The sequence below is a fragment of the Capricornis sumatraensis genome, chromosome 10, assembly GCF_032405125.1.
Source record: "Capricornis sumatraensis isolate serow.1 chromosome 10, serow.2, whole genome shotgun sequence".
NCBI lineage: Eukaryota > Metazoa > Chordata > Mammalia > Artiodactyla > Bovidae > Capricornis > Capricornis sumatraensis.
Window position 1 is genome coordinate 14,774,567 of NC_091078.1, and position 13,183 is coordinate 14,787,749.

The following is a 13,183-nucleotide window of genomic DNA, read 5'->3' on the forward strand; positions in this document are numbered from 1 at the left end:
CTCCCCTCTAAGCTTACTTGTCCTTTGAGCAATCCTGGCTCTTCAGATAAGTGGGACTGGAAAGGATAACAGAGTCACAGCCAGAGATTCATACTTAATGCTTCCTCTAAACCTCTCTTTATCTATAGTATCTCAAAGCCTCAGCTGAGCTAAACAGCTCAATTAATAACTTAATCTAGAAATAACTTGAAAACCAAGCCCAGTGCAAAATTTGCAAGCTGACTGGACTGAAGGATTATGAATCCAGGGGCCCATCTGATGAGTCCTCCCCCTTCCCCAAAAGAGTTGCCAGTGGGCACCACTGACCAGCACTGCTCACAGATCAGCAGCATCAAAATGATCTGGGAATGAGTGCTTAAAACACAGATTCTTCAGCCTAACCCCAGATTCTGATTCAGTAGGTCTACAGTGAGTCTCCCAAATCTACATTTTTAGCCCATGACTTGGCGTGAAGCTTATGATCCCTGATTTGACAACCACTGGCCTAGGCTGAATCCTTGTCTTTCCCAACTGCAAAGTAATGTTTCTTTTGTGAGCTTCTCAGCCAGAAGGTTATAGTCCCTAGTATACTGAGATGATTCCATGGTCTGACCTATCTGTCCTTCAGTCCTGAGTAAGAGTAAAAAAGAATGCAGAATAGCTTCAGGAGCTGAAGGGAACTGAAGGGCTTGATCTTTGGGGTTTGTTTACTTGCTCTGCAGCAAGTCAAACAAACACTCTGATAAGAGGGATCATATCCACAGATGCACCAACAAAACCTTATGAAAGAAACCGAGGAAGGGAGGCAGCAGGCAGAGACCCTGAGCTGATCCGTCCAGGCCAAAGCTCAAAATGAAGTCTATTTACACTCACTTAGTCACTTAAAAAAACAATGGTCTCCACTGTCCTTCCACCTGCCACTGGGGACTGGAAATTGTATCCCCACAAGGTCACAGTGTCTGGTTATGTCAGTCAAGGGCAAAGGGGGTGAGGGATGATTAGTCAAACCATTAGTTTGAAATAGGCTAGCAAAGTCAAGCTATAGGTGTGGATGAAAAGTCTGCATTGTTTTAAATACCAATATTTTGTACTCTTACCCCATTAGTTCCAGCTTAAAAACTTTTAGTGTCATTTAAAAGCATTCTAAACCAAGTCTACACTCCTTAGTCTACCTCTAAGGCTCTGTACATCTGCACCCAACCATTATCTCATCTCCAGCTTCTCCCAGCCCCACATACTCCTCCGTGCCCAGCACACACTGTTCCCTCTGCAGTCATGCCTGCCCTCTCTACCTTATCTGATGAAGACCTTGAAAAAAAGACACCTCCAAATCCCTGCTTGGCTGCCGCCTCTTCTGTGAAGTTTCCCTGGTCTGTGTAGGGAGCCCAAAGGACTTGAAGCAAACCTGGAGCAATCCAGCCCTGCCCTTGTTGAGTGCTCTGTTATTGTTTGTCAAATTACAGAATGAAAGCACTGACACTCTGTTGTCACATTTTGCCAGTCTGTTGTCCTAGTTAGCTTTTCTACTACATGGTCCAGTTTTTCCATCTGTATAACTGCCCTAGAGCCTGGCCCATAGAAGCTCCTTAACAACCACCACGCACACCTGTGGTTCCCATCCCTGGCTGCACGCTGAAGGAACTTTTGAATCAGCTTAGCACCAAGTCCCACCTGAGGACACCTAAGACTGTTTGGGGTGGACTGTTTATTAGTATTAGTATTTAAGCACCCTGTGCAGTCAACAGTTCAGAACCATTGTTTTATATTTACCAGGAGGATGCCTCAGCATCAAGTGAGAAATTCTGAAGACAGGAGAATGGTAAAAGATTATAAAATTAGCTAAATGTTGCTGAGAGGACAGGGGACTCAGGATCTTTTTGGTTTTGTTTTGAGACTTAAGAGAGTCTTAATAAAGACTCAGTTTTTAGCACCAGACTATAAAAAAGAAAAATGAAACAATACCAAGATTTAATTTAATGATTCCCAGTCCTTTGAATTTTAAAATTGGGGAAAATGACAAAGCTGCCAACTTATAATTTTGATAATAAGGACATTTTTTAAAAGACCTAATGACCATCCACTGCCTGCATTATTGGGGCTTCCCAGACAGTACTAGTGGTAATGAACCCATGTGTCAGCACAGGAGACATAAGGAGATTGGGCTTTGATCCCTGGATCGGGAAGATCCCCTGGAGAAGAACATGGCAACCCACTCCAGTATTCTTGCCTAGACAATCCCTTGGACAGAGGAGCCTGCTGGGCTACAGTCCATAAGGTCACAAAGAGTCGGACACAACTGAATTGACTTAGCATGCATGCACGCATCTGCATCGAACAAATTGTGGAAAACTCTTCAAGAGATGGGAATACCAGACCACCTTACCTGTCTCCCGAGAAATCTGTATGCAGATCAAAAAGCAACAGTTAGAACTGGACATGGAACAACAGACTGGTTCCAAATCAGAAAAGGAGTACATCAAGGCTGTATACTGTCACCCTGCTTTTTTAACTTATATGCAGAGTACATCATTAGAAATGCTGGACTGGATGAAGCACAAGCTGGAATCAAGATTGCCAGGAGAAATACCAATAACCTCAGATACGCAGGTGACACCACCTTTATGGCAGAAAGTGAAGAGGAACTAAAGAGCCTCTTCATGAAAGTGAAAGAGGAGAGTGAAAAAGTTGGCTTAAAGCTCAACATTCAGAAAACTAAGATCATGGCATCTGGTGCCATCACTTCATGGCAAATAGATGGGGAAACAGTGGAAACAGTGACAGACTTTATTTTGGGGCTCCAGAATCACTGCAGATGGTGATTGTAGCCATGAAATTAAAAGACGCTTGCTCCTTGGAAGAAAAGCTATGACCAATCTAGACAGCATATTAAAAAGCAGAGACATTACTTTGTCAACAAAGGTCCATCTAGTCAAAGCTATGGTTTTTCCAGTAGTCATGTATGGATATGAGAGTTGGACTATAAAGAAAGCTAAGCACCAAAGAATTGATGCTTTTGAACTGTGGTGTTGAAGAAAGACTCTTGAGAATCCCTTGGACAGCAAGGATATCCAACCAGTCCATCCTAAAGGAAATCAGTCCTGAATATTCATTGGAAGAACTGATGCTGAAGCTGAAACCCCAATACTTTGGCCACCTGATGCGAAAAACTGACTCATTTGAAAAGACCCTGATGCTGGGAGAGATTGAAAGCAAGAGAAGGGGACAACAGAGAATGAGATGGTTGGATGGCATCTCCAACTCTGTGGACATGAGTTTGAGTAAACTCCAGGAGTTGGTGATGGACAGGGAGGCCTGGCGTGCTGCAGTCCATGGGGTCACAGAGAGTTGGACATGACTGAGCGACTGAACTGATGCATCTGCATTATTACAAAAAAGAAAGAAGTTTCCGAATAAAGGATAGTCCCGCCCATGAAATGAAAGTGGATGACTATATCAACATGTACATTTTCTTTCTTCCTCTTTTTTTTTCCATTTCAATGCAGACATTGAAACTTTACTTCTGAGTCTGGCTACCTGAGCAGAGTGCATTCAGGAATCACTGGACTATTTTACACTTTTCCAGGGGCAAAAAGTATAGATCATGTTCGATCTAATCATTCAATTTTCTCCAACATGCCCAACTCAATGTGCTCAACTAACTGAAGATGGTTTTCTCTTATTCTATCTTTATTTTTTTTTCTTTTTTCTTTTTAATTAATACAGAAAGAAAATATACAGCTCAGAGAGATAGTGGCAAAGGAATATGGAAGAGAGCACCAAAATAAAAGTAGGCACCAGATTTTTATCCATCTCTGCCAGCAACTAATGTGTGTCCTTGGACAAATCCAGAGTGGCGACATCTTGAAACTCATCTCTGCTCTTAGTAATTTATTGTTGGCTTACCTGTGATTCCCAAAAGGTCATTGTTCTTGTATATAAAGTTTCTAAAGAACTGATGAAAGAATGAAACTTCTAAATATGTTTTTTCTTACCTCATCTTTTAATTATATCATATTTATACATATTTGTCATAGAAAGTGTGGATAATAAAGAAAAAGGGGAGAAAAGTAAACAGAAATTAGTTGTAAGTCCTGACACCGAAAGATAATATGTTGGCAAGTATTCTAACTTTTTACTTCAATCAATATTTCTATTGTGGCTGAAGTTAGGGATAAATTTTTCAGCTAAGGAAACTGCAGTAGCAAAAAAAGTAACTTACTAGGACTTACTAGAATATTGCAACTTCTCAGACAGTTTGCGTATATGATAATTATGCATATTGTATGATAATCACTCCAATTTTTTGACAGAATTGCAGACAGAGGGCCTGAATTAGCCTTTCCAACCATAAGGTTCTCAGTGCAGCCCACATCCCATCATTCAAGTCAGCAAGTCAAAAACATCTTAAAGGCAGTCGAGAAGATCAGCCTGGTGAGCAGTTTCCCAGTATTAGTAACAAAACTGCTTGTGGGAGACCATGGTTGAGAGCCTGCTTGATCATAACAACCTTGGCCAGAAACTTCAGGGTTGGGATTGGGTTCATTTGTACAGTTCCCCAATTGCCCTGTACATGGTATTAATAAATGATGTTGAGTAAAATAAAAAGGATCTGTTATCTATTTGCTTATCTTAGAAAATTCGTAAAGCAGGCTGTAAACGTCCTAAGCTGAAGTATTTCCTGTATATGGTCATGTACATCGTGTGTGTACACTCAGCTGTTTCAGTCGTGTCTGGCTCTTTGCGACCCTATGGACTGTAGCCCGCCAGGCTCCTCAGTCCGTGGGATTCTCCAGGCAAGAATACTGGAGTAGGTTGCCATGCCCTCCTCCAGAGGATCTTCCCAACCCAGGAGTTAAACATGCATCTCTGCAATGCAGGCAGATTCTTTACCCACTGAGCCACCTGGGAAGTCCCATATACTTCACAGCCATTCATTCAATATATGAAGCTTGGATGAACACATTCCCTAACCACTGTAAAACTGTACTTTCTGCTACTTAATCTAAAACCAGTTTTTCTAAGTTATGTATGTCTGTTGGAGAGTTTCTGAACATTAACATTTTTTAAACATTAATATTAATGTTCTTAAACATTTAACATTTCAGCATTTGATCAATGGGTATGTTTTATTATATACTACATTTGGTTTTATATATATATATATACACACACACACACGGGCTTCCCAGGTGGCTCAGTGGTAAAAGATCTGCCTGCCAATGCAGGAGGCTCAAGAGATGTGGGTTCAACCCCTGTGTCGGGAAGTTCCCCTGGAGTAGGAAATGGCAACCCGCTCCAGTATTCTTACCTGGAGAAATCCATAGACAGAGGAGCCTGGTGGGTTACATACAGTCCATAAGGTTGCAAAGAGTCAGACATGACTTAACAACATATATATATATACACACACACACACACACACATACACACACACAGACATACACATACGTACACACAGGTATATATATATATTTATAATGACGCTAAAGCTGAAACTCCAGTACTTTGGCCACCTCATGTGAAGAGTTGACTCATTGGAAAAGACTCTGATGCTAGGAGGGATTGGGGGCAGGAGGAGAAGGGGACGACAGAGGATGAGATGGCTGGATGGCATCACGGACTCGATGGACGTGAGTCTGAGTGAACTCCGGGAGTTGGTGATGGAAAGGGAGGCCTGGCGTGCTGCGATTCATGGGGTCACAAAGAGTCGGACACGACTGAGCAACTGAACTGAACTGAACGTACATATACACACAGACTTGAAACCACACCCATCTCAGTTTCTAAGATCAAGAACACCATACTTTGAGGAAACCCTCCTACTCCCACAACTACTTTAGCTACCCACATCTGCAGTTTGTGACCTATTATAGTGCTCCCAGTGGCTCGCTTCAGTAGCCAATGTGACTTGGCATATCTACCAGCTGGGACTGATATCTTCCTTTTTTTTCCCATTGCAGTGCCACACATCTAATGATTACCTTTAGTAAAGAGTCTATAATGGCTCCTGACTCTGCTTCCTAAATCTTAATTGATGATCTAAAATAACAACTCCAAGTTCAGTTTATTTGCTGTTTGTAGTATCTCAATCTATGGCAAGGCAAAGAGATTACTGTTCACCAAGTATTCCCTATGTTCCCCTATATTTCATAGCCTTCCTTTCAGTTTGGTTAGATCGTGTGGCTAGTTTCAGCCCATGGACTCTGAGCAGAAGTGGTATGTATTACTTCTGGATCAAGAAAGTTAAGAACCAGGGTAGTGGTTCTCCATGCCTCTCTCTCCTTGCTGAAGCATCTCAGAAGCCATGTGTTACAGACAAGAAGCTGCAAGTTGGCAGAGCCACTATCAGCCTGGACCCCTGAGTAACTAAATGGAGAAGACTCCCCAAATCCCACAGTTGGGTTTAATGTGTAACAGGAGAAATAAATTTTGTTGTGTTAAGCCAAAGAGATATGTGTTGAAGTATGTCTATTATAGCAAGCAGTGGAGTTGCAGAACCTAAATTAATGTATTTCCTAAGTGCAGTACTTTACAAATACCGTTTTAAAAATCTTAGTATCTGTGTCATTGCGGTAAAAACACGTCCCTCCTCACTAATTATCCTTTTTCTCAAGCACCCCAGGTGACTGCCCATTGGCCACGGTTGCGATGGATATATCAGATCTATCATATTATGTTGGATTTCCCCCAGAATGCTTCAGTAAAACTGTTGATGAGATGAAGGGAATTAAACAGTGGATCCAGGACTTCCCTGGTGGTCCAGTGGCTAAGACTTTGGGCTCTCAATGCAAGAGCCCCAAGTACCTTCCTGATCAGGGAACTAGATGCCACATGCTGCAACTGAGACCCAGTGCAGCCAAATAAATAAATGGATATATTTATCTAAAATTTAAAGATACCATGCTTTAAAAAAAAAAAAAAGGTTCTGTTTCTTCATGTAAATAAAAACTGTGAAAAGTCTGGGGTGGTAGTGTCATTCTCAGGCTAGAATCTACTGTATTTCTGAAGACAGTAGAAAAATTAAGTTGGAATCACTTTATTACTTTAGCATGGCTTTGTTGGCTTCCAAATAATTAATTTTGTCACCACTGTAAGTTGAATTTTTTGAAATATGGGTGTTTCTTGGAAAAACTGCTGCTTCTTAAGAGAAAGAAATTCTGCCCCAGTCCATTCAGTGTCCTTTTTTACAGTTTCTCAGCCTAGTCTTGGAGCTCTAAGAAATGACAAATGATATAGGAGCTGATTTGCAAGGTGGCTAGGAGAAGTGCATTTTGTTCCTGTCAGTTAAAGAAGGGGGACTCATGTTGGGCACGGTATTGTGTAATTCTGTGGCTCCACTCAAAACCTCTTAGGATAAACAGCGTGGGAACACGGGATGCTGAAGTGGACTGAGGGAACATGTTGGCTGAGCATGGCTTTTAAGTGCTTGGCCTAACAATATTATTAATAACAGCTACCACTTACAGAGTACTTACAGGGCTAAGTGATTTCCCTGAATTGGCTCATTTGATCCTCACAAAAATCCTCCTTAAATACTGCTATTATCCCCCATTTTACAGACTAGGAAACTGTGGCCAGGAGGTGCTGAGTGGCTGGCTGGTGGTCAGAATTCCTTTTACCTGTCCCTTGATGAAGTATGAACTCAAAGCCAGGCCTCCAGCCACTGCCCATGGGAGTGGGGCCCTGTGGGGCTGTACAGGGGGCCAGGCAGCCACTGAGCAGCCTGCCCTCCTGGCACTGCCCACTCAGCGCCTGTGCAACAGAGACAACCCCTGAGGTGCACATGACCTCACCCAGGTGCCCAGGCCCAAGGCTCTTGGCAGAGAGGAAGCTGGCTCTACCAAGAAAGGGAAGGCACGGGAACGCTGCAGGCCAGGAAGGCGAAGCGGCCTCTGGGGCAGAAAGAAAGAGTCCTGGCACTGGATGGAGAGGAGAAAGTAACAGAGAAGAACCTCCAGGTCAGGCCTCCAGGAGTCCAGAGGCCGAACCACTTCCAGGCTGTGAGAACACAGGAATAACCACTTTCTGGCATGCCAAAGCCTCTCACTTAATTTCAATAAGAATACTTTTTAGAAAGAGGAGAAATGAGCGAGGATACTAAGCTTCCAGCAGGTGGGTGCTGCGGCAGAGACTCCGGGGCGCAAACCCGTGTCCGTGGCGCTGTCCCCCACCAGCCACCGGGAGACACTCTGCGCCTTTGTCATTCTGCATCCCATGGTGCCATCTATGTCACTCCGCTGTCACCGCCAAGCCCAGGGCCGCTGGATACAAAGTAACTCCGGAGAGACCTCCCAGCGAAGGGATGCAGCATCAGCTGCTAAACTAACTAAAGTTGCTTAACTAGCCCGGTGGCTGTTTTGTCTTTTAGTGTGAACTCACGAACAGGTTGCGGATGCCTCTGCAGCATGTGAGGGAGTCTCTTTCTGAAAGAATTCACCTTGCTGAAGGGCTGATGTCTGGCACAGAAAACTCACAGGGCTCACCTGGCTTTGACAGGAGCCTTCCCTTCCCTGCTCGGTTGCCTCCCGGGAACCCCACGCCACATGCCCCCACCTACCCACAAAGGGCTTAGCCAGGCAGGGCCTGGGGCTGGCATGGCCTTACTACAGTCTGGGATCCTGAGCCCAGCCTTTCCTCCTGACCCTCCCTGGTGGACATGACCCCACTGGCTTGCACAGACGGAAGCAGGGAAATCAGTCAGAAGGTTCTGGAAACTGGCAGGCACCCTCCCAGAAAACCTCTGCTCCATTCTGAAAATATGCCTGCCCCTGGCGGGGTCCAGCCTGAGCATCATCACCAGCCTGGCATCAGCCATCATGCAGAAAGGGTCATTTCAGGGAGGATGATCCCAGATAACTGTTACTCTAGCAGAAAGCAATTAACATGTGGATGGGACATTATCCTACGTCCTATGGGTTTGTTTAAGCATCACATCCAACTCCTTTCTCAATATGAATGTACTCTGTTTCTGCCACGGTCATCCCAGCTACCTCCTGGACATGGATCTCCAGTGTAAAGCCAAGGACACGGGAGCAGGCATAAGCCATCCGGCTGCCTGGCCTGCTGCTTTAGCCAAAATGAGCCAGTGTTCTGACTGAGACTAGATAGGAATTGATGTGATACATTTTAAAAGAAAGTTTGATATATTTTAAAGAATATATAGTCCAACACGAACACTTTCTAACAAATGACAAAGGGCTTCCCTGGTGGCTCAGTGGTAAAAAATTCACCTGCCAATGCAGGGGGACATAGGTTTAATCCCTGGTCCAGGAAGACCCCACATGCCAGGAGCAACTGAGCCCATGAGCCTCAACCACTGAGCCTGGGCCCTGGAGCCCATGCTGTGCAACGAGAGGGGCCACTGCAACAAGCGGCCCGCGCGCCGCAACCAGAGCAGCTCCTGCTCAGCCCACACAGCAAGGTGAACCCGGCAGAGCCAAAAATAAGTAACTAACCAAAATGTTTAAATGAGGAAAAGCATCAATAGCTAATAAGCATGAAAAATGTCCAGACTGAAGATGTGTGAGATCCTGTTTTTCCCTTTCTAAATAAGCAAAATGAAAGCATGGGGTCCCCCCACACTGGCCTTGGTGTGGCAAGTGTGACACTCTCTCTGGGAGCATAAATTGATGTGAAGTTTCTGGAAAATAGCTGACAGCGTTTATCAAGAGCCTTAACAACGCTCCGCGCAGATGAGTGGACGCTAAAGCAGGGGCGTGGGAGCCAAGCAAGTGTGAGTCCTGATCCCACCATTCCAGCTGTGTGCCCACGGACAAGCCTCTTTGCCTCGTTTACGCTCTTCTTCTCAAGTATGAGAACGGGCGCTTCTCCCTGCCTCACAGGGCTGTTATGAGGCTGAAGGGAAAAAACAGAGGGCTTAACACACAGGGAGGCTGTAGTGGCTGTTATTCTAAATTCTCTTTGAGCCAGTAATCTGGACTGTCCCAGAGAAATAATCTGACATGTAGGCAAAGATTCATGTACAAAACATGTCTATCCAGTATTACTTTTTTTTTTTTGTCCTCCCTTGCACCCTCAGCATCTGGGGTTCCCCGACCAGGATCAAATCCATGCCCCCATGCCGGGGAAGTGCACAGTCTTAACCACTGGATTGTCAGGGAAGTCCTTCCAGGATTACTTATGATCATAAAAACAAGGGCGCAATGCATCCAGCATTAGGGGAAAGTTAAGAAAGTTATGGTCCAGATATGTGGTTTCAGATAGAAACTCAGCTGATAGCCTATGATATGCACTGCTCTCTACCTTGCCTTTTTTCGCTTAACAGTGTAACATTTCACAAATTCTATGTGTCTGTAGGGTAAGTGCCTAGCATTGGGATTATTGAATCAAGAGATGTGTATTTAAAAATGTACAGTTATGGCCAACTTGCCCCACAGAGGTTCCAATGCACTCTTGGACAAAGATATCAGAAGGACTGTTTCTGAAGCTCTCCACATCAGTGTTATCAACCTTTGTTCTTGGCCAAGGTGAAAGTGGTATTCTATTGAAATTTCAATTTGCATTTCTTTTATTGTGAGTGAGGTTGAGCACCTTTTCATATGTTTAACAGCCATTTGTGTTTCCTTTTCACTGAATTGTCTGCTTTTGGCCTCACTTTTATTGAGTAGGTCTCTTTTTTTTTCCTTCATTTAGCTCTTCAGTTGAAACATATGCAAATTTTTTCCTCCGGTTTATCACTTATCTTTTAATTTTTTGTGGGGTTTTTGCCATTCAGCTTTAAAATAAAAAACATATTGTCAAGGTTCTAGGAAATTGCTCTTTCTCTGCTGTGACACGCTGTATTGTCCTAATCCATTGACTCTTCTTTCTGTTTGAGCTCCTTGAGGGCTGGGACCACGACCATCTGCCTCATCCCTTGAACCCCTGATAAGCGCCCAAAAGATACCTGTTCAGTAACTGTGGTTCCGCTTAGTGAGTAAGTGCCAAATGGCTGTGCCTCCTAGGTAAATCTGCATAGTACACAAGGGAAAAATATTCTCCTGCCCTATCTACTTCTGCCACAAAACAGTCATGGTCAACTTGTAATAAAATGTGTGAATTTTCAAGGTATTACCCCAGCCTCTCTGGTGTCTCAGACGGTCAAGAGCCTGCCTGCAATGCAGGAGACCAGGGTTTGATGCCTGAGTCGGAAAGATCCCCTGGAGAAGGAAATTACAAGCCACTCCAGTATTCTTGCCTAGAAAATCCCATGGACAGAAGAGCCCAGCGAGCCCCAGTCCAAGGGGTCCCAAAGAGTGGGACACAACTGAGCAGCTGACACTTTACTTCACCCCAGCCTCAGATGTTGGCAGCCTCAATATTCAAGGTCACACTGAGAGTCGACCAGTCCACCCCAGCCTCCCACCTGGCCCAGCCCACCATCCAAGTGGGACACACAGCCCCTCAGGGACTCACTGTGCTGTGGCTCCCAGATGAGTGGGCTGGGGGTGGGGGTGGAGGCAAGTCTTCCCCTACAGGGCCTGGGGCAGCTTCAGAAGACTCTCTACTTCTCTTCTCACGGACCTAGGAGGAAAAGCAGAGTTCCTTTCCAACAGCAAAGAACAGGACAGCCCAGATTGTGCTGTGCAAATGATTGACTCCAATCCATAGAAAATTCAGAGCATTCCTGGACTGACAAGGAAGAATCAAGAAAATTCAACATAAAAAGGAAAAAGAAGCGTCTATAGAACAACTGTCCACCTTTGGCAGAGGTGGGTCAGGTTGCTGTCAGGGTCTCATTTACTGCTTGCTGTTCAGGGGCAATACTGGGCAGAGGCAGAAAGTTACACCTTGGCTCCAAAGCTGATTTTATTTTGCAGCTCAGCCATTGGTATTGTTTTTTTCTAACAGCTATTCTCCAAGAGCAAGGGGCACAGAAGGGCTGTGTTCAGGCATCCAATTCTGCTTTACTCAAATGGTTAGCCTCTTCTTCCCAGAAAGCATGATGGAGCCACTCTAAATAAATACCATACCAGGAATATTGGGAATATCTTTCTATCTTTACAGACCCTAAAGGCTTTCTTGGGCAGGTGCCGTGTCGGGTGCAAAGGTGGCAAGAAGCCATCCCTGAAGCAGCCCAAGAAGCAAGCCAAGGAGATGGATGAGATGAGGCATGCAAGCAGAAACAGAAGGAGCAATAGAAGAAACTAAAGGAGCTAAAAGCCAAAGTCTCAGAGAAAGGCCCCCTGGCCACAGGTGGAATCAAGAAATCTGGCAAAAAGTAAGCTGTTCCTTATGCCTGAGGCAATGATGATTCTTAGTTCCATTCCTCTTTAGACCTCTGGATTGCCTGCCATAACATCTCTTGACATCTATAGCTAGAATGAAGTGTTGTCTTGGAATCTATTGTATATTTAAGAGTAAACTTGTGTAAAAAAAAAAAAAGGCTTTTTTAATTTTTATATTTTTGGCCATGTGTCACAGCTTACGGGATCTTAGTTCCCCAATCGGGGGTTGAACCCAGACCCTGAACAGCAAGAGCAAAGAGCACTAACTACTGGACAGCCAGGGAATTCCCAAGACTTTTTAATTTTTAACTTCTTATTTTGAAAAAAAAAAGTAAAATTTACAGAAATGTTGCAAAAACAAACCCTCCTCATCTATTTTCACCAATTGTTCTTATTTTTGCTACATTTGCTTTACCATTCTGGATACAATATATTAGGGGGTTTTCCCTTGTGGCTCATCTGGTAAAGAATCTGCCTGTAATGTGGGAGACCTGGCTTCAATCTCTGGGTTAGGAAGATCCCCTGGAGATGGGAAAGGCTACCCACTCTAGTATTCTGGCCTGGAGAATTCACTCCATGGGGCTGCAAAGAGACACGACTGAGCGACTTTCACTATTCACTATACACTACATACCATTATTATCTTTTTTTTTTATTATTATCTTTTAAATGAACTATTTGAAAGCAAATTGTAAACTTTTACCCCTAAACATTTTCATCTTTGCTGTTAACAGTGAAGACATCCTCTTATAGTCACAATACAGTTATTAAATTCAGGAAACTTAACATTGTTAAATTACTGATATCTAATCTGCAGCGAAATTCCAATACTTTGGCCAATTAATGCAAAGAACTGACTCATTGGAAAAGACCCTGATGCTGGAAAAGATTGAAGGAGGGAGAAGGGGACGACAGAGGATGAGATGGTTGGATGGCATCACCGACTCAATGGACGTGAGTTTGAGTAAGCTCCATTA

The 13,183-nt window shown here is 44.0% G+C and overlaps 1 pseudogene; it reads left to right on the top strand.

Annotated features, from left to right (window-relative positions):
• Positions 1 to 9,317: 9,317 nt before the first annotated feature.
• Positions 9,318 to 12,203, top strand: LOC138087303 (translation machinery-associated protein 7-like; annotated as a pseudogene).
• The last annotated feature ends 980 nt before the right edge of the window (positions 12,204 to 13,183 follow it).